Below are 21,710 nucleotides of genomic sequence, written 5' to 3'. Positions count from 1 at the left end.
TGTCTCTGTGCATATGTCTGTCATTGAATTCGTGGAATTATATGATAATTCTCCATTTGTGTGAGTTCTTTGTATTTAATCATCTGCGTCACCCTCCCTAATCAGCATGGATTTTACATAGTCAGCCTTCAATAGAATGAATAAGATTCGAAACTAAGGTTCATAGAGGGTAAATGTGACCAAAGCTAGAGAGGTAGAAAGTGGCAGATGGAGGATTCTGGTCTGCATGCTTGCCAGTTCCCCGAACCACAGCCTCTTCAGATTAACCTACTTCAGGAGTTTAGGAATGCCTGGCCATCTGCGGCAGGCAGTGCAGTAAGAACATTATTCTATCCTTTCTCCTGAATTCTTCATCTTTTCCCTTATCTTCACCCTCTCAGCCACGACAACCATCTCGTTCCTTAAGAAAATCATCCAGTGCAGCTCATGGAATGTATTTCCTCAGTGCTTTTCTGCGTGGGCCTCTCTCATGGGAAGGATCTCTTCTTGTCCCTGTCCCAACTACCCCATCTCCAAAGGCCAATCCCTCTCATTTGATCTCTCTATTCATTCCAGAAATGGGAGATGCTCTACTCAGCCCTCTTTCTATCACAGAGAACTGTTAATATACCAGCAGATCACTGAAATGTTCCTAAGGATTGACTGATACCAACACAGAGATTTGGGTCTCTTCCCACATCAAGAGGGGCCACTTAAATAGAGGCCACTTATTTGTGACTTGTTGGTTTTCCCAGAATTGCTTGCAAGAATGGACTCCATTCATTTTATACACACACACACATACATGCGCCTCCCCCCGCCCCAATACCACTCACCCTAGAAGACAACTGCATAGAGTTAGAGTTGCTTGAGAAGGAAGCTGATAACAACATCTTGAATTTAGACCAGTGCTGTCCTATAGAACTTTTTTTTTTTGAGGAAGATTAGCCCTGAGCTAACATTTGGCACCAATCTTCTTCTTTTTTTTGCTGAAGAAGACTGGCCCCGAGCTAACATCCGTGCCCATCTTCCTCTACTTTGTTTGTGGGATGCCTACCACAGCATGGCTTGCCAAGCGGTGCCATGTCCGCACCTGGGATCTGAAACAGCAAACCCCAGGCCACCAAAACAGAATATGCGAACTTAGCCTTTGTGCCACCAGGCCGACCTCATGTCCTATAGAACTTTTTGCACTGATGGAAATGTTCTATGTCTGTGGTATCCAATACAATAGTTACTAGCCCCTTGTGGCTAGAGAGCCCTTGAACTATGGTTAGTGTCACTGAAAACTACCATTTTTATGTCATTGACATTAAAATTAATTTAAATTTTAATAGCCACATATAGTTAGTGGCTACTGTATCAGACAACACAAATTTAGAGCATCTGCTCTCATTATTTCAATATAGGGGTTTATATCACTCTTACTATTTGATGTTTAATGATAGACAAAAAACATAAGCAAATTGTTAATTTAGTTACTATTAAATTAGTATTTATATGTTATTTATTAAATAACATACATATTATTGTATTTACTAGTATAAATTAATTATTTATTAAAATTAAAAGTAAAAAAATTAATTTTGTTTTATTAGAATACCTCTCCATAAGTTTTCCACTTGAGATCAACCTTGACAACAATTCTTGGGGTACCCTGAAAGCTTGATAAACATTTTTCTGTGTGTGGTTTCTTTTTTTTTGAGGAAGTTTAGCCTTGAGCTAACATCTGCTGCCAATCCTCCTCTTTTTGCTGAGGAAGTCTGGCCCTGAGCTAACATCCGTGCCCATCTTCCTCTACCTTATATGTGGGACACCTACCACAGCATGGCTTGCCAAATGGTGCCATGTCTGCACCCAGGATCCAAACCGGCCAACCCCAGGCCGCCCTAAGCAGAATGTGCAAACTTACCTGCTGCACCACCGGCAGGCCCTTGATAAACTTTTTGAGAGGAGAAAATGACTAGTTGCTGAAAAAGAAAAGGAATCCCTAAGTATAATCCATATATTCCAAATATTTTTCAAAAACCTTCTAAAGTTGTGTTGTATGTATGAGGGGAAGGAATTTATACTTTATGTGGGAGCTCGTTGAAGGCTTAGAAGAGGCTGGAGCCAGGGACAGAGTCCCGAGTTCCAGAGCCAGTGGTAGCGCGTGACGTCGGGTAAGTCACTTAATCTCTCCGAATTTCTGGTTCCTCATCTGTACATATGGAATGATAGCAACATCTACCCAAACTATCCCACACGGATTCTGGGATTAAATGAGGCAAAATAGAAGCAATTGCTGTGTCAAATACTATGCGGATGATAGTTGTTGTTGAAATTTTAATCACTATTATTATCACTCTGTAATCCTTCCAAAATAATTCATTGCGAGCATCAGCCACAGTGGGGAGGAACCACTGTCTTCACCTTTTATTGTAAAGTCATTCTGAAAAAGGGCGAAATTTTACTGCTAACCGTGGTGGGGTTTGCTTTCATATTCACCCCCAGAAATATCTGTGTGTGTGCTAGTGGACTCCACATTTAAACAAAGCAATATTGTCTAGAAGACTAAGTCTTAATATATATGCCTTTCTTTTCTGACTAAGGCTCTTTAAGTTAAGATTTCCCTCTTCTGTTTTTATAATAAAAAGATATTTCAGAAAAAGCATGATAAGCTTTTCCCTGCATTTCTCATGACTCACCCAGTATCTTGTTTTGTAATCTGTCCTTTGGCCAAAGCCTTCAGGGCAAGCGGCATCTTCAATCTGCGGAAGTTAAAGACTGAGAAAAACAGAGAAAATCACCACATTTAGTCAAGATTCCTTACCCACAGTAAGCATTATTGTTTTTACTTATGGGGGCGCTAATAATTTCAGTTAACTATCTCTTTTTTTTCCTGCTGTTGTATAAGGGTGTAGGTCAAGTCGGTCCCAAATGACAGTAAATTATTCCAAAGGGTGGGGGATATGCGCCCCTCCTCTTATTTTCCGTACTTAGGGAAAGTCTAAGCGAATTTTCAGTTTCTCCCATCCAACCCAAAGAATATTTTTAATAGGGAAGGAAATTTTTTTATTATGGTCACCTATTAAAGTTTCTATATTTAAATGTCCCACTCTTAGCTACTACATTTGATTTATGTTTTCCAATTTCTAGGCCGAAATCTAAATACGCTTTTGCTTGACAAATAAATGTAATGATTTTCAAAACAATCCATTTTGGTTTATATACTTTAATGCATAGGAAACAATTGATCTATGGCTTATTGTGTTGTAAGCATTTAATAATGAAAGTGCTGTTTTATGCTAAACAATGAATCAGAGAATGCCTTGGCAATACTATTCGTGCCATTTTGAGGTTATATATTTCATACTTTAACAGTCTAGCCAAGCCTGGAGTCTAGATATAAGTTTGCTATAAATATATTTTAAAGATATTATGCCATTCTCTAACGTATACCATAAATACTTGTACCTGAAAAGCTTTCACTGCAAGTTCTCTAAAATGTTAACGCCATGGAAGAATATTCCAGTATGTGTTAATATCAGAGGAAGCCATCTTTGCGTTACATGAATCATGAGGACATGAGTTTAATCTTTAAGATGTGTGTCCGTTGGTCTAAGATAGAACATGCATGTAAGACTCTGAGAGGACAAAACTGAACGTGATGCGTCCTCTTAACTTGATGGGAAATCTAGAAGGGCTAGAAAAAAAAGAGAAAAATTAAAAATAACCATGAGAGTACAGCTAAGCTGTATTCAAAGAAAAAATAGCTGCTTTGATTATGTCTAAGCATTCCCACAATTATTCTTTGGAAGCAAATCTAATCTTTCAAGTAATCTACAGCTGCCATTGCTGAAATGGCCATTGTTACAGCCTGTTGGGAGGCTGGTAGGTGCAGGACACTGTCATAAGCATGTCGTCTCAGTTATCGCTCTGACACACTTTAATAATGTGGGTTATGGTCCTTAGTTTATGCATAAGGAAACTGGAACTCAAAGAGGCTTGATCAAATCAGCAGACTAATCATCCTCAGTTTTAACAATCAGATGAGGGTAGATTTTTTCCTAATGAGTGAAGGACACACGGAGCTTGTAAAGTAAAGCAGCAGGGTTAAACCACCATTTAAAGGGACTCTCTCTCTCATCTTCCTGCCTCTGCACATCTTCCCTCCATTCTGTCTGTCTTTTTTTTTTTTATTGAGGTGTAATTGACATGTAACATTACATGAGTTTCAGGTGTATAACATAATGATTCTATATTTGTATGCATTGCAAAACGATCACCACAATAAGTCTAGTTAACATCTGTCACCATATATAGTTACAAATTTTTTTCTTTTGATAACTTCTAAGACCTACTCTCTTAGCAACTTTCAAATATGCAATATAGTATTATTAACTATAGTCACCATGCTGTACATTACAGCCCCAGGACTTATTTATTTTACAACTGAAAGTCAGTACCGTTTAGCCACCTTCATGCATTTCACCCACCCCCTAAACCCCTGCCTCTGACAACCACCAATCTGTTTTCTGTATCTACGAGCTTGGGTTTTTTTTTTTTTAACTTTCTACGTGTAAGTGAGATCATATGGTACTTGTTTTTCTCTTTCTCTAACTTATTTCACTCAGCATATTTCCCACAAGGTCCATCCCTGTTGTCACAAACGGTAAGATTTCATTCTTTTTTATAGCTGAATAATATTCCCATTCAATCTTTCCCTGTGAAAATTTTACTGGTTCTCCAAGGCTGGGTCCAAATGCCACCTCTGCCCTGATCTTCCAGTACATAGGTCTCACTTTTCCTTTTTCTCTTAGTGTAGTGTCCATATTTCTATCAGAATACTGGCAATCATGCATTCATTAAAAGAACACTTATTGAGTGATACTTGGTACCTAGTATAATAGTGAATTGTGACGAAGTCTATCATTCCTTGGGTGGAAAATCCTTGACTTACTCATCTTTGTATGTCTTATAACACCTAGAATAGAGACTTGCTCATAGGTACTCAACAGAGATTTGAACATGCTGCCATTGTGACTGCTCACTGAGCCACATCCAACAACCTTACCAACAATTTCATTTTTAATAAAATGTATTACAAATGACGTACTTAGGATACTGTCCCATATATTAAAGAGTTGATAGTTGGGGATGCCCACAATTAGGGACTTAGTTATGCTTCAGTTGCTAGCACAAACTGCTTGGGAACGCTGCCAATATTCATTGCTAAAGTTTTCCCTTTTTTAAGAGTTTTCTTTCCATTCATCTAGGAGGGAAAACATTTATTAGATACTACTAAGACTGTAATACTTTGTAATTTCTGCTCGTTTTTAGTGATAGGAAGATTTTCAGAGCTTTTGTGGGCTGCAATAGCTGGTAATGAGAAGAATGGAGTTGGAACACTCAGGAGCAGAAGCAGTTAGGTCAGGGACGAATCAAAATTATACAAAAATATGGAATCTTGGGGCCGGCCCGTTGCCGAGTGGTTGAGTTCGCGCACTCTGCTGCAGGCAGCCCAGTGTTTCATTGGTTCGAATCCTGGGTGCGGACATGGCACTGCTCATCAAGCCACGCTGACGCGGTGTCCCACATGCCACAACTAGAAGGACCCACAACGAAGAATATACATCTATGTACCGGGGGGCTTTGGGGAGAAAAAGGAAAAAAATAAAATCTTTAAAAAAAAATATGGAATCTTAAGGTTTCATAGTCAGGATCTTATGAAAGTCATCCCTAAAACCAAATACTACCCATGGTCCATAGCAGGGCATGTAACAATTAATGATTAGAATTACATCCAAATGTCTATGTTTAAGCTAATCATTTCTTAAAGTAAAATTTAAAAACTTGCTGCAAATGTAGGCACGTAATTCTGGCATTTATGTTGTCTGAGACTGATTTCATGTTGAGAATTGCAAGGTGTGGAATTTTGACATTTTCTGAAATGTAGACTAACTGGAATTACGCATGGCTGTTTTAATCAAGGTAAAACATCTCATTTAAAAGTAAACAGGTGACTAAGCTTGGTAATACATATTGAGGCTATATTCCCAGCCATAAAATTATTAATACTTCTTGGCTAAAAACGTTCTTCTCCATTGTTATTAATTTTTAGTTATTAAGCATAGGCTGTAAACATTAATGGCAATCTCTTACATTTGAGTAGAGCTTATAAATTCTTCAAAATATTTTCATCTAGATTTTTTTCTAGGGGAAATTAACATTTATTTAGAGTGTGTGAGGACCTGGAATTGGCCACCCCAAGATATGTCTCTTTGGTATCAGGATTATTTGAGGCTGATTGCTTTTGATAAACTGGGACAGGCAAGGAGGCTCTGAGGAATGAAACTTGCCCTTTGTTAGGACACGTTTACATTTGTAAGGTAAATCTCTATCTGTAAAAGGTGCCTCCCTCTCTGTACCAGGAAGAAGAAAGGAGATGACCTTCTCTCTAAAAAGTCTTAATCAATACCAAAGGCAAGGACTTAAAATCTGCATTTTATTGTGCTAGTCTGGTAACCTCCTGTAACTGACTTCCCTCCCCCTCCCAACGTTGGCATTCCTTAGGGATTAAGCATCTTTCCTTAGGTTAGGAACCAATTGCTGCTGCGCTCACCTGTGACCTCCCAGCTCCGGACATAGACTTGCCTCCTGCTACGCCCACCGAGATAGCAGACCATTACCTGCTGTGTCCATCAAGCACAGTGCCGACAGGGCAATCTTTTGACTATTGTTGGAGGGACGTTTCAATCACATGTGAAACACCCCGTTTGGGGGCTATATAACCACTGTCTGCACCCCACTTCTTCGGTGCCCTTTCTTCCTTCGGGAAGAAAGGCCCCGGGCCGTGGTTCCTCATAAAGCTTTGTTTAATTTTCTCTTGCTATTCTGTCTCATGTGAATTTAATTCGTTCTCCAGCCAGACGAACCCCCATTTGGGGAGAGGAAATGTCCTCCTCCCCTACAAGTGCTAGTGATGTAAGGAAGCTTATATGTTATCTCATTTTCATTCACAAAACAACTTTTTCAGATAGTTCCTGTTACCTCCGTGGTAAAAATTTAGAAAGCAGACAGACACATTTCTAACTTATTTAAATTTGCCCTGTTAATACAGGACAGAAAGCAGATTCAAATTTAGATTTGTTTGATTGCAAAGTCTTTGTAATTTCCCCTCAAAAACTGATAACAAGGAGGTCTAGTGACTTACCCAAGGTCACACCCAGCATTCCCTCTTTTTGTTATTATTATATTCTTTATTACTCTATGCTTTATACATTTACATTAGAAAGTCAAGATTGATTTGTATTGTTTTAAGATTTCCCTTCGCTTATAAAGGTTAAATTTGGTTTTGACAGGAAAATCTGCCACCAAGGACTGCTTACCCAACTAGAAATTCCCTGTAAAGCCTGAAGCGAGTATCTGAGTAATTAACCTGCATGACATAAACACTCTTTTTCATGTGGTCACGCTGTCTACAGTAAAAGTTATCTTAAGCATCATTTTACTAATCAGGAAGTACTCTTCTGGAATTCTCTCCACTTGAAATCCCCTAAGATTGAATGAGATGCAACTTTGGGGCTCCAGTGGCATGCTGATGATAACTATGACGTGGAGTTAAATTGTCTCCAATTAAATTGTCACCTCTTTAAGAAACAGGGACTGTGCCTTCTTTGCAATTGATTTCCTGCATCTCAGATATTATGCAAATATGACAATTATACAATATGCGTATTTGTAAAAATTTGTTGGAGAAAACTCTAGACGCCAGCAGTCAAATCTACAGCCCATTCTCTGAAATGATAAATGGCAAAACTTCAAGGATACCAGTACCGTACAAGCAGGTTTCAATGATTAGCTATTTATCACCTGAGAAGAGTTAAAAGTAGCAAATTTCCTTTGGCAAATCTTGTTATATATATGTGTATTTAGCTTCAAGAGCAGAGCGCTATACATTTGCTCCTTGGAATGGTGTAAAGTCAGAGAATAATGTATTGAGTCCACTAGGTAATGGAAGTTAAAGTTAGGTAATAGAAACTTCCGGAAAATTTTGAGTTCCAACCTTCAAACAAGACTGAATACAGATCTCTTTATGGTAAAAGCCATGTGTTTCCCCTCGTCCAGTTCAGTGAAATCAAAGATGGGAACCAGGGATGTTTACTTGGCTCAGCACAGACCCAGGTGGCATTTAGTAGATTACTGCTGCAATGTCCTAAATGGCACTTTAGTGCTTGAATGAGTCAGTGTGCCTCTGAAAATACCTCACACCCAGGGACCAGAGGGATCAGGCTAAGTAAACATTAGCAAAATCAGTTGATTACAAAAAACATCCAAACTCTCAACAATCTCATCAACAATCCAGGTCAAGAGATCCGGGTGGGATTGGCTGCATGGTTGGTGAGGAAGCGTGTGGGCATCAGTCTTAAACACTGAGGTAATGACTTGTCTTACTTTCTTAGGAGCACGCAATAAACATGGATCCTTTTATGCCATGGTGCCCTCCAGGAGCCATCTGGAATTTAACCCGGGAAAGGGCCCTATTTGTGTCATTTGCTGGGTGCCAATTATTCAAAGGCCTTTATTTTATAATGGATTTCAATTGACACTATTTCCTCATTTGCCAATTATCTGAGATGATAACTCAAAAAAAAAAATTAAACCTTACATTCAATCTTGATGACTTAACATCCCAAATGTTAGGAATGTAATTTGAAAAAAAATGGAGTATACAACTAAGTTAAAAGAAACTTGAATTTTTTCTTGAGATGAGATTGCCAGAGGAGATAAAAGCAAAAATGCAAACATTGTCCTGATGAGTGAAAGGTTTTAATACAGGCATGACCAGTTTGACCAAAGCCCTCATTCTAGAAACCTATCATAAAAGAAGTCTATCTGTCATTACGTGAATTCCAAAACATCTGTTCCAGGGAAAAATGGAGTGGTGCCTGATGTCTGTGCTGTTCCAGGCTCAATTTTGCCTTGACTGAAATAAAAATAGCATGGGAATCTGAGAAGTTAGAGAGGCCCTATCAGACAATTAAAATGGCTTTTCTGCGAATATATTGCTAAATCCTATGAAATGATTTGTTAGGAATGGGTATAGTTGATCTGGCACTTCTAGAACTTAGTGTATTTCTGAATAATTTCTCAACTATTGGTGAAGATTTAAATATGACATTTCCTTTTCAGAGATTGAGATATTAAAATGCGCATTCAAGTCTAAGATACGAAGTAGAACATTCTTAAACTAGTTTTGAAATGTGATCTAGAAATGGGATTGAAATGTTTCTATAGTTTTTCCTTTCAAGAGATTTGTGTTTAAGTTCTGCTTTTCCAAAAAAGTATAATCATTCATTCCTAAGAATTAGAAAAGAATGGAGTTTTAAAAATCTTCTATAAAAAGCATTAGATAAAATTACAAAATAGTCTTTCGTCAGCCAATCTAACACTAAGCAGCAAAGAGCATAGCTTTGATTAAACGCTTTTTCATTTGCTGTGTGTGTGTGTGTACGTGAGTATCAGTGATCTTAGGTTTTTAAAAACATGTTTGCTTTTCATAATGCTTTATTTAAATGGTAAAAAACCAACAATAAGCACCAATGACGTTAGCGAGACTAACACTGCTCAATGAGAGCTTCGACACAAAGGAGATAAAAGCTAGGAAAGAAAAGGAAGAAAGGAATGGACCCAGGGACGTGGCGGAGGGTGTTGCATTTGTCATTAGGAAAGAAGCACATGTGACATGTCATATATTTCGTGTCAAACTGGTCAAAGACATTATTTTAAAATGGCATGTGGTTCATTGGGAAGCATTTTACTTCCATTCTCATTCTCAATTAAGTTCATTTTTCTTTGCGTTTTCTCAAAGGGAGAAAATATCCCATCTCTTGACGGACCTCCAGGGAAAGGCATGGAGGTGTGAGCATGAGGACTTAAATAGCCAAATTATGTCGGAGGCACAGATTCCATTATTCACTGGTAACCTACCCCATCCAGCTTTCTGTGGAAAGTAGGTCCTGACCACTGCACAGTCTGGGCCATTGTTCAGTTCTGATTGCAAAACATGTTCACTTAGAAGAGTTCCTTTTTAGACACAGTGAACAATGATTATTTATGAATGCAAAGTTCATATTTGAGAGCAATTTTTTATTGATATCATGGATGGATATTTTTCTTTAAAGCACAGTTTTGAGGTTTATTATTCCCAGGAAACATATCAAACTATATATTTGAAACGCTAAATATCAGGATTCCTGCTTGGGTTACCAGAACTGTTTTCCACCTTCTGCAAAATCAGAGCACAATTCCAGGATCAAGCCATCTCATTATTTAGTAATAATGATGATAGGCCTGATTACTGTAATAGTTATGGGATAGAGACCACCATTAGGCAAGTTATATAAGTTCTTGAGGCCTCAGTCTACCCATCTGTACAATAAGGATAATAATGCCCCTCTTAAAATGTTTTTATGAGGATTAAATGAGAAATGCATGTAATTACAGGCCCATAGTAGGTGCTTAATGAACGATAGTTATTCTTATTAGTATTATGCCTTACGTTGCATAGGACTTTTGTCACTTTGAGAGAGATCTGATGGGATCAGGTGGAACTCCTTCCCCAGGGAGCCAAGCCGGCAAAGAAATAAACAATACTGCTCACAAAATGCCTCTCCATTAAGATGGTAATAGGTGCAGCTCTGCTGTTCTTGGTGAAATAACCCCAATGATTACCATGCTCTTATTCTTCTCTGTCAGAAGTAAGATTATAGCTCTGGGTCAGTTTGACTTAAATCCAGTTTCTGGTCATCAGAGCCTAATGCTTAGTACCTTTTAAAAATTAGAATTCTCCAAAAGAAGGGAACTTCTGATATGGTAGTATTTTAATAAGCTTTTTCATGTACTATTTTAAGCTGTAAAATTATAACAGTATTGGCAATTACACAATTTAATTAATATTTTCTTTTCTTTCTTTCTTTTTTTTATACTTACGGCTGGGGATAGTCCTGAAAAAGGCATTATTTTAAAAATTGAATGAATAACCGAACACAAGTGATTTATCCTTCCCTGCATTGTGATATTTGGAACAAAACTGAAAAGGTAGATTTTTAATATTATAAGTGATTAAATTATTTCTCCTGATTTTTTTCTCTGTACTTAGCACATCATGTTAGTCAAATTTCCATCCTCTGAAGTGTTTTTTTTGAGATATAATTGACATATAACATCATATTAGTTTCAAGTGTACAGCATGGTTTGATATGTGTATATAATGTAAAATTATCACCCCAATATGTACCTCTGAAGTTTTAAAATGAAACCAATATCTATTTCTCTAAATTTTCAAGAGTTATGTTTTACTGACCTAGGCATAAAATACAGAAATTTCCAAAATAAATTGGCTAAAACCAAAATAGATTATCTGGAATGAAAGCTACTCCTTAACCACCGTCATGTGACTTCCGTGGATCACCACAGGTCATAGGTTGGGTCACCATAGCTGCTGTTCACAGTATGCAATGTTCAACCAGTTATACTCTCCAGGGTTCAACAGTTCGTCCCAGATAAGCATCTCCAGTTAGGTGTGCTTTAGAAACTTGTCAGGAAAATCTTAGAAGCATTGTTTCATTAATTTTCTCATTATTTCTCTTTGTATTTATGGTAGCAGATATGTATGAAAGGGCTCAAAACAGTATATCCAGAAAGAAAAAAAAGGCCCATTTATTAATGTAAGCATGGAGTGGAAATTCTCCACGTTGATTATGTCTTGCTTCATCATCCACATAAACCAGGGATTTGGGGTCAGGCCTGACTCCAAAGCTCACACTGAACTTTCCAACTTTTGGCTGTCCCTTCTAGAATAACACAGAGAGAAAGCAAACCAAGAAATCAAGTCTTCACCTCTCTAAGCTTCTATATGCTTTTCTTAGCTATATCCTTCATGTTCTTTTCCCCATCAACCCCACAGTCTATCTTTGTAACACTCCCATTTGAAGCTTTTAATCTTCCTATCTGGGTCTGACATCCCACTCAGGTTAACAATTTCCTAAGTGTTATTCTCCGGGCTATTGTCTCCCTTCAGAGAACACTGACAGTAGGAGAAATGTTGTGCGTGTGTCTAGCCTGTTAGTGTGAATTTTACGTTCACTTTGCCTCAGCGACACCTTCTGCAAAATGAGCCAGGCTGGGTTCTCCAATGGCAACTGTTCAAGTCCTAACCCGAAGACGAGAGGAGAGGAATTAGTGCCTGGACTCCTGCAGCTCAAATGCCTGGCTTTGAAGCCTGTTTCTAGCACCTACTATTCCTGTGAATTTGTCCAGTGACTTTCTCTTTATGAAGCCTCCATTTCCTCATCTGAGGTATGGGCCTAATAATAATTCTTCCTTCACAGTGTTGTTCTGAAAATTAAGTGAGAAAGACACACACAACGCATTAAGAAAAAAATGTGACACATACTCTGTGCTCAATAAATATTAGCTACTATTACTAGCCATTTTTACTAGTCTATAAATTAAGTTTATAAAAATCCTTTCACTTAGAATATTTCAATGCACCTTCGCAAGGAGCCTGACACCAGGATGAACAGTGAGGCCCAGAAATGTGAGTTGACTTATTTAAGAGGAACTGTTGATGGCGGATCAAGAACTGGAACCCTCTTCTCCATCACCGAGACCAGGGTTCTTTCAGCCACACAAACATAATAATACATTTGCAACACAATTAATCTGATGGCTCATACCCCAGATGCTGTTTGTTGTCTTTATAAGATCTTCTAGGAGACTTTGCTGATGTCATCGCTTTTGTTATTTTAAACTACAAGGGTGATAAGAATAATCGTGATTTGTTATCTGAACTACCTAATCTAGGAGCAATGTCTGCATTCATATAAAATTAGAGTAAACTTGGGTAAAGTCTAAAGTCAATGCATTTTTCACTCTGTTTGTCATTCGCACTTTGCAGATTTTCTGAAAAGGTAGGTTGGTTTAGGAAATGGATCCTTGCAAAGTTAATCTGAGGATTAGCATGTATGTGAAAGCTGCTTCTTCTTTTGTGTAGAAATGTGCCACTCCTAGGATATCCTGCAACACTGGTATGAACTATGAGTGTGTGTGTGTGTGTGTGTGCGTGTACGTGTGTGAATATTTGTGGGTCTAATTTTATAGAAATGGAAATAGCAGTCCTCTTTCGAAAGCTACACTAATACATTTCTGTTCAAATACATTAATCGACATTCCTATCTCAAGTATTTATTTGGGGTGAATAAGGTCAAGTGTGGGGCTGACTTATTTGGTCTCTTTACTGAGAAAGAAAGTGCAATCAATTTTGGGTTTACAAGGATAGAAGTGCAGAAAGCTTTTCTTTTCCTTTGTTATCTGCATGACATCTACTGACCTATACCTGGCAATTCTCTGTGACAAAAATGTGCAGAAGAGAATAGTTGAGAGCAGACAGAAAAGAGGGAAAAGTACAGGAAGGGAAAGTACTGGTGCAAAGTGCACATTACAAAGTATGAAATGGAGTGTTTTATTCATTTTATTTTAACAACGGAAAAATGCGTTACTTAGAGGAAATGCAATTTGATGTGGGTCTGGAGCCAACTAAGCCAGAACCATCAAAGAATCTTCTGGACTCGTCCTCTCTTAAACAAAGTTCTTGTTTTGTTTTCAGCAGGAAAAGATGCTATTAGGTATTGAATGCATAGTGTATACCAGGTACAATTCTCAACATGTCAACTGCATCGTGATTCAATTTTCTCCTACAACAATCCTAGCAATCCTTTGCTGTGAGTATCTTGGTTCCTATTTTACAGATAAAGTTTAGAGAATTTTCATAGTTTTCATAGAGCTGACAAATTGAAAAGTCAGAGTTTGAACACATTTCTGCGTGGCTCTGAAACTTGTAATCTTAACCACTGCACTTGTCAACATCTGTTGAGGACGATGTTCATGGGGTGTGTGATGGTTAATTTTATGTGACTAGGCCATGATACCCAGATATTTGGTCAAGCGCTTTTAGATGAAATTAACATTTAAATCAGTGGACATTGAGTAAAACCAATTACGTTCCATAGGGTAAGTGGGCCTCATCCTATCAGTTGAAGGCCTTAATAGAACAAAAACTGAAGTCCTAGAAGAAGAAGAAATTCTGCCAACAGACGGACTTCTGACTTGAAACGCAACACTGACTGCTCCCTGAGCCTCCAGCTTGCCAGCCCACTCTGCAGATTTTAGATTTGCCAGCCTTTGTAATCACATGAAGCAATTCCTTAAAATAAATCTCTCTTTCTATAAATACATATCCCACTGGTTCTGTTTCTCTGGAGACCCTGACTAATACAGGATGCTTCCTCCTCTTCATTCAGGTGAGTTGGCTGAGAGATGAGTCAGAGTATGCTTGCCTGGTGTGACTCTGTAGGTCATGGAATCTGGGTGGGCCTGAAGGGTCTCCATGAGCAAGGGTACCCTTTCTCAAGGGTGTTGGTGTGGCAGCTGAGAGCAGATAGCTCTCTTTTCCTCCAGTGCATGACTATACTTCTTTTCCCTGGTTTACCAGCATAAGAAGGTCACGTTATTTAGTATTTAGTAAATACCATCCAGTTTATCTTGGGAATGTATTCAGAAATTAGTTCACAGTTAGTCCATATGTGATATATAGCTTCTTACAGAAAATTAACATTTCACGAAAGCCTATTGCATACCAGGTACCATGATAGGTCCCTTCTGCATCCAAAAAGATATATTATCTTTCTGCCCCTCAAAAACAACTCTAAGAAATAAAATTTTGTGATCTTTATTTTTCAGGTGAGGAAACTAAGACTCAATGATAATTAGTAACTTGAATTACGTAAGTATAGGAGCTGGGATTTCAAACCAGATCTGTCTGATTTCAAACTTCTTCTTTTAAACAACTACAGTTAATACCCTCTTTTGTATATTATGGGCTCCTGAAAATAAGCACAACCATCTAAAGCATGAAAAATGAAGACATGAGTCTATTTTCAGAGATTAAAATAAATATTATGATATTCCAAAGTAAATCTCTGCTATTAGAATAATTTTTGGTGATCTATTTCCATTATTTTATGCTATTCTTTAATTCTGTACTTTGCTTTAGTAGTTGAATGAACTGTTGACTTGATTTAGTACAATAACTATCCAATGCTATTTTGTCATAATAATTTTATCTCTGTTTCATTCATATTGAATTTACAAATACTATTGTTTTCATTTATTTAATAAAATAATAGGCACAGAGTATGATAAAATGAACCCAGCTATACAAACAAAAATAAGTGTTTTTAAACCTGAACTGTTGACAAGTGAACAAGTACCACATCTGGAGAATTCAAAATATTTCTCCATTTATCAGATGATGTACATACTTCCAAAAGAGTTGTTCATGTATAGTGAATGAAAGTATGTTGGCATTTTTTTTGAGAGATTAACTTGTAAAAGTTAAGGATTGTTTGTTTTTCATAATATCTATTTTATTTGTCCTGCTTCCCATCACAAATTATCTTTCAGACTTTTGGAATTTACTTTGGCGAACCCATGGTTCATTACAAATCCCACTGAGGAAAGTTAAAGCCAGTTAATAAACAGGAGAAAGATGTAGAACGTTTCATAAGCACTCCTTGATACCTTCCAAGTCATGAGCATATTTTCATAAACTATGTTTCACATGTCATTTGGTGATAAAACCAATGATAGCCTCATAAGCATCTATCAAGTTAAATGAGACCACCGTGTTTGGAAATTTATGGCTTAAAACAATATGGTCTTTGATATCTAGCGCCAACTCTAGAAGGCAATGTTATCTCTTTGTCTGGGAAATCAGTGTGGCTGACCAAACCAAGTCTGAAAAAAATTAGATGAGGTTTAAAGAAATTAGACTGTGGCGAGCAGATAACTTTAGTACAAGTCTAAAATAGAATCAAGAACATTGAGCTGTTCTACTTCGGAACATGGAGACATTTGCCAAAACATGTGTCATCCTCACTGTAGTGAGTGTGTTAGAGGCTGGGAACAGTGTTGGAAAGTCCCACAGTGAGGTGGCTGCCAAGGGAGCTGTTTCTCTGTGACCCTTACCCCAGGTAATCAGGGTACTATCACAGTTAGCCCATAAATGTTTCAAAGCAGTATGAACAGAGGGAATATTCCAAACTAGAAAAATCAGAGTAAGTTTCTCCACAGCCTTGGTTTACTTCCAATAAATCTTGAACTCTTTTTCCTTCCTCCCTTCTCCTCCAGAGCTAAAAATGTTCAATTTGTAATAAAGAATATGAGTGTCTACACTGACCCATTGATCTGATGCTTATTTCAGCATGGTTAACTAAGTGGATAAGGTTCAAAAACGTGGAACTGAATTAAACATAATCAAGCTTTATATCCCCAGCATTTTGTAAACTCAGAGAAGTAACTGGATCAAAATGTTGAATTGGTTTAAAGTTTCAGTGGATTTTAATATTAGGGTTGTTCTACTTAATTTTCTGCAAGTTTATTTGAGTGGTGTGAACGAAGTAGACGAGAATTTCTGAAAGAAGAGAGTGCGTAATTGATGTCAAATGTGGAAGTGTGTTGAGTGTGGCACAAGCTTCAGAGCACTATGGAGGAAATAAGACTGACCCACATTCAGAGGACTTCTGTAGAACCCATATACACATCTCCTTTCTGCTGAAATAGACATCTCCTGGGAAAAAACCAAAGTAAACCCACCCTCTTTGATCTATCATTTAAAGGGAGATTTGTGTGATTGTAAGGCAAGAGGATGTGGGTGTCTGACTCACAACGCAAGCAGGCCACATGATGCGGCTGTTGACTTCAGCAGCTGCAGGGACATTTTCCTTGGGTTTCACACCAACAGCAACTGAAGCCGCTCCTGTGAGTAGCACCACACACAGCATCAAACAAGACTCTGTGGCTCGGCGTCTCTCATGGTCCTGCTGTCCACAGGCTCTTGGGGAAAGCTGAGGTCCCTCAACAACCCTCTCCCCTCCCATGACCTGCCTTTTCCTCTAAGCATTTCCCAGCTGTCATGGCCCAATCTGCTCAGAAAGAACAGTGGATTGCTGGGGGAGGGCAGGCTCCCCATCTAGCTACTGGAAAGATGATAAGAGCAGCCATTTTTGTCCTTCCTTGTTCCAACTTCCTTGATAATTATGGAAAAGCGTTGTTCTCTCAAACATACAGAGGGGGCTGGAAGACATAGGTATGCTCGCCTCCCCCCTGCAGACGCTGATCTCACCCTCCCTGAGACCCCCACAGACCAGATTCAGTTTCCTAGGTGATGTAGGTCATCTTCTGCCTCTCATAATTATGGTTTGTGTGCAAATCTTAGTCCTGTTTGAAATACGAAACACGACCCACTAATCTTTTTATTGTCCATGGCAGCTATAAGAGGTCCTGAAGAGAAATATTTGTTAAATTGAGTAAACTACAGAAGCGTTTGAACGGAAAGCAATAAATACATTAACTCATTAACTATTTACTGAGTGGCTGCTAAGCTGTAAGCACTGGCCTAGTTCTAAGAGATGTGAATGTGAATAATACAAGTTCTTGTTCTCAACTGAGTCATATGCCAGAGAGGGAGAGAGAAGTAACAGGGTGTGGCGGAAGTGCAGAGAGCAGAGAGGAAGGAACTCTGAACGGAGCAGTCAAGGTTTCCAGGAGAGGATGACAACTCATCTGGATCCTGAAGGATGAGCAGTGTTCAAGAAGCAGAAAAGCAGAAAAGGGCATTCCAGACAAAAAAGAATGTTCCTTGCAAAACCACAGTCATAGAAGCAATGTTTTAATTAGGAAACTAAGAAAAGTTCAGAGGGCCCGGAGCATTGAGAGGAGTAGGGAGAGAAGAAAGAAGGGTGTATTCATTTTCTATTGCAGCATAAGAAATCACCAGAAATTTAGTGGCTTAAACAATGCATATTTATTATCTCAGGGTTTCTAGGGGTTAGTTAACTGAGGCCTCTGCTCGGGGTCTCACCAGACTGAAATCATGGAGTTTGCTGGGGTCTCATCCAAGCTCACATAGTTGTTGGCAGGATTCAGTTCTTTGAGGCTGTGTGATTAAGGAACTTTTTTTTGCAGGTTGTCAATTGGAGACCGCTCTAAGCTCCTAGGGGTCACCCTCAGGTCCTTGCCACATGGTTCCTCCATAGGACCTGCCACAACATGGCAGTTTGCCTCATCTTTGAGACCTACAAGAGAGCATCCATCTGATACTTCACCTTCTCTTAAGACACTTACCTGATTAGGTCAGGCCCACCCAGGATGTTCTCCCTTCTGATTACCTCAAAGTCAAATGATTTGTAACCAGAGATATCCCAGTGTATTCATTGGCCCTGCCACACTGAAGAGGAGGGTATTACAACAGGGTTATGCACAGGGGGTTGGAATCTTGCTGGCTGTCTTAGAATTCTTCCTATCACAGAGGAAGTATAATGATTGGCAGAGAAAAAACTGAAGAAGGAGTCCAAAATTGAATTTTCTCCAGGCCCTGCTGCTTCTCATTCCTCTAGCCTTGGGTCCATAATTGTATAAATGCTTTTACCTGTAAAATGAGATAATAACCTGTCTTCCAAAGTGTTTATAGCCTTTTATGCTTCCACTAGAATGTGGACAGTTATCCTCTCCACACTTGATATCGCACCCTTAATTTCAGTCATTCTGATGGAGGTACACTCGTGTCTCATTGTGGTTTTAATTTGTATTTCCCTGATGACTAATGTTATTGGATAATCACATTTAGATGTAGAGTAACAGTGCTTAAGAGCATTGGTTTTAGTGTTAGATTGACCCTGGTTCAAATCCTTGCTCTGCTTCTTGCCCGGCAAGACTTTTGACTTCTTTGCAAAAGGAATTTAATTCTAGTATCTTCTTCACAGAGTTGTTGTAAAGATTAAGTGATAAAATATATATAGAGTTCTTAGCAAAGCACAAGGCCCAGTAAAGAGCAGTTTTACTATCTATTAAGATTATTTAATGAACTATGCTTATTGACACAGAAATAGTCAAGTAGGTGATTTGTTATTTTTAGATGGGGGGGATTAAAAGAGGGAATCTCTTGTATACACAAAGGCCACAATCCCAAACATCCCTTTGACTTCAACATATGGCATAGCCCAGGCTATCTTCCCTTGGGGACCTCCTGCCCTGGCACCAGAACATCCTAGACCGCTCAGACCTGGCTGCCCATCCCAGCCCATTTCCCCATAACAAACACACGTGGCTTCCAAGTCTGCAGCTTCCTTTATGTCTCTTTCCCAATGAAACACACATTGCCTGGGCCACACCCTCCTCTCTTTTCTCTTCCCCACCTCTAGTTCCCTCTTTTCATTATTTTCCGTGTATGCCATTGAAAAGATTTCTAAAATTCAGGGAAAGGCAGGCAAAAGTGATTCTTAGGAGTAGTATCCATTAGGAGGTGGAAATGAGGGAGGTACAATCTTTTGGGAAAAAAAAGGAAGAATGAGCTCCTCCTTTTCAAATATCTATTTGATTAAATTCACTAGGCTTTAAAGTAGCGGGTAACATACTTCTCCCCAAAAAGATGTGGGATGTATCAGAATACCTAGGATCTTGGAAGAGGGCATGAATAGTTAAAAAAATCTCCCAGGTGATTCTGATGTCCTCCTACCGACACTCCTAGATCTTATGAGACCCGCTTGTTGGAACCAGAAGAGAGGAGGGTAGAGGACAGAGCCTGGAGCTGTGCAGACATGTAAGAAGTGGCTGAAACAACTAATAGGATTGAGGGTAGGTGTCTAGCAAAACAGGAGAAAAACCGGAACAGAAGGCTCCTGCGCATTCAAAAAGAAGGGGAGTGTTAACATTATTAAATGCTTCAGAGAAGTGAAGTCGGATGTGGAGTAAAAGCAGGTCACTGGAGCTGGAAGCCAAGAGGTCATTGTTGACACTTCCGTGGGTCCATTTGTGTGTATTGTTGTGGAGGGGTGTGTGTGGGGGGATGTGGAGAGGATGGAAGCCAAATTTTATTGGGTCAAAAAGTAAGTGGCTTGGGGCTGGCCCCATGGCCGAGTGGTTGAGTTCACCCGCTCTGCTTCGGAGGCACAGGCTTTCGCCAGTTCGGATCCTGGGCGCGGACATGGCACCACTCATCAAGCCATGCTGAGGAGGCGTCCCACATGCCACAACTAGAAGGACCCACAACTAAAAATACACAACTATGTACCGGGGGGCTTTGGGGAGAAAAAGGAAGAATAAAATCTTAAAAAAAAAAAAAAGTAAGTGGCAGATAAGTAAATTCAGGTCTCTCCTTTAAGAAATAGCTTAAAAAATGGAGGAGAGAAGAGAAAAAAGGGAATGAAAAGATGGCTTGTATAATTTTGGGCAAGTTATTTCTCTGGATCTCAGTTTCTCTCTCTATAAAATGGTGTAATAACAGTACATATTCCATAGGGTTTTGTGAGAATTAAATAAATTAACAGCTCTCATATGTTTAAAGCAGTTTGGGGAACATGCAAAGTACTCAAAAATGTCTACTATTATTATATAATTGAAGGAGAAATGGAGTCACTCTTTTCTACTTATCCCAAAGTCTCAGGGATCATTAAATTTGTCCCTTTCCATTGTTACTAACTGCTGTTCCATTTAGGTGCCTTCTCCAGATGCCAGATCCACTACACCCCTAATTCAATTTCCAATATTTCCTCGGCTCAGCAGGGCCACGGCAGAATTCTTTAATCTTTGAAAAGATTTTTTTTTCCCTCTTCGAGTAGCTACAAGACTAGGATAACACAAAAACACAACCAGTGGGGAAGTTACAAGAAATCTGAAAAGAAATGGTATTAGTTCCCATTGACTTTCATTTCAAAGTAAATTGGAACCAGCCCTCAGTGCTTCGAGCATCACCCTTTGCCTCGTCTTCATCCCGTCTCTCCCCACTCTTATTCTTGTTCCTGTTTTACAAGTTTCCCAGCTAACTATAATTTTTCTTTTTTTAAATCTTGGGGACTTGTGTCTTATTCAGCACTTCTTGCTCTGTGTGCCCTTTTAAATTACTGCCTCCATCGTCTACTTAACCCTATATGGATGTGGGATAGCGCAGGAGTGCGAGAAGAAGAAATAAATGCAGGTGTTATAATGGAAGAAAAGAGCGTGGTACTATGAAAGGAACATTGGTTTTGGGATCAGGAGGGTTTCAACTCCAGGTACAACACTGACTAGGTGGTAACATGACTTGGCTGCCTGTGCTTTAGTTTCTTCATTATTAAAATGGGACTAATAATGTGACCTATGGGATTTAGTGAGGAATAAATAAAGTCATGTGAAAAAACCACTAGAAGTATAGCACCCGTATATACACTTCAGCCACTTTCCACTCTTAGGCTTTCAAAAAGTACTATATATGTGTAATTTATATATTGGGGAATAACTTGGCTACATTCACCCCAAAGTGGCTCATGCTTTATGAAGGAAAAAAGCATATTAGCTTTTTTTTTTCTGACAAAAATCATTAAAGGGGAAGACATCTACTTCAAATAATGGTGGATGGAAACTTTGAGACTGCCCTACATCCTGTTGTAAAGGGTGCATTTATATAAATGAAAATAGAGTTTGCTGATGCTGAAAACTAACAGAGACATAAAGGAAGCACTCACTCACCCGAGAATGTGAGGCGGGGGGAAGGTGTTGAATCCTGAATGGTAGCCCCCTTAGGTTTATTGATTTTGTGAATTCTATATAACCTAGGAAGAAGTGGGAATTTTTCTGTATTTCTTAGAGGGCCA

At 38.8% G+C, this 21,710-nt stretch overlaps 1 long non-coding RNA gene across 1 annotated transcript in view; it reads left to right on the top strand.

Moving 5' to 3' along the window:
* LOC139080300 (uncharacterized) overlaps positions 1–14,258 on the top strand; it is a 64,725-nt gene extending 50,467 nt beyond the window's left edge. The window contains exons 4-7 of the long non-coding RNA XR_011534695.1: positions 9,833–9,942; positions 10,966–11,061; positions 13,631–13,745; positions 14,034–14,258. This is a non-coding gene — a long non-coding RNA (uncharacterized lncRNA). The remainder of the gene's footprint in view (positions 1–9,832; positions 9,943–10,965; positions 11,062–13,630; positions 13,746–14,033) is intronic.
* Positions 14,259–21,710: the final 7,452 nt, after the last annotated feature.

This window comes from Equus przewalskii, chromosome 29 (genome assembly GCF_037783145.1).
Source record: "Equus przewalskii isolate Varuska chromosome 29, EquPr2, whole genome shotgun sequence".
NCBI classification, from domain to species: domain Eukaryota; kingdom Metazoa; phylum Chordata; class Mammalia; order Perissodactyla; family Equidae; genus Equus; species Equus przewalskii.
The sequence above is the reverse complement of the archived record's forward strand: the minus strand, read 5'-3'. Positions and strand labels throughout refer to the sequence as shown.